The following is a 768-nucleotide window of genomic DNA, read 5'->3' as shown; positions in this document are numbered from 1 at the left end:
GCTTCAAACACTCTTAACACACCTCACACCAAGGGAAAATCTGATAAAATAATCTGTAGAACCATCAAGATAATCCGGACATAGCTAGGATTGTCGGAAGGGGGGAAATGGGCCCAAAATCAGCCCGATTATCTTTGGTGTGTACCCAACATAACTGGTAGATTAGCTCAATACATTTTTTCAAGTAGTTTGCCCAACACTCTCATGTTAATCTAAACACTAAGGGGTGGTTTACCGGACAAGGATTAGACTAGTCCCAGACTAAAATGTAGTCATTCTGAAAACAACTTGCACTGACATATCTAAAAATACATCAATGATCTTTGTTTTGCCTCAAAAAGCACACAAGTAATGTTTTTATTAAGGCATGTTTGTTAAATCAAGTTAATTTAACTAAGGCCTAGTCCTGGTTTAAAATAATCCCTGTCCGGGAAACCCCCCTAAAACTTATTTTTTATACAATGAAAGTACAGTAATGTAAAGTGACATCCATTCAAAGGTGTGCAAATGATACCAGAGGGCACTCCCTCTTGGGCTTCTTACCACATCATACACCACCACATCTCCCACAACCTTTTGCATGAAGTCATTACCCATCATTGTTAACGCCTGTGTCTCATTATCAATGTTAGCTCTGTCTATTTGTGACACCTGTTCATTGTATCCATCAGTGCTCAGTATTGAAGTTGTTTCCTGCAGTCAGCCTGCATGGTTTTTGTTCCTGTTTCTTCGTTGTTTTCTTGTTTTGTCTATGGATTGAGTACCTGT

The sequence above is a fragment of the Paramisgurnus dabryanus genome, chromosome 3 (genome assembly GCF_030506205.2).
Source record: "Paramisgurnus dabryanus chromosome 3, PD_genome_1.1, whole genome shotgun sequence".
Taxonomy (NCBI): domain Eukaryota; kingdom Metazoa; phylum Chordata; class Actinopteri; order Cypriniformes; family Cobitidae; genus Paramisgurnus; species Paramisgurnus dabryanus.
The sequence above is the reverse complement of the archived record's forward strand: the minus strand, read 5'-3'. Positions refer to the sequence as shown.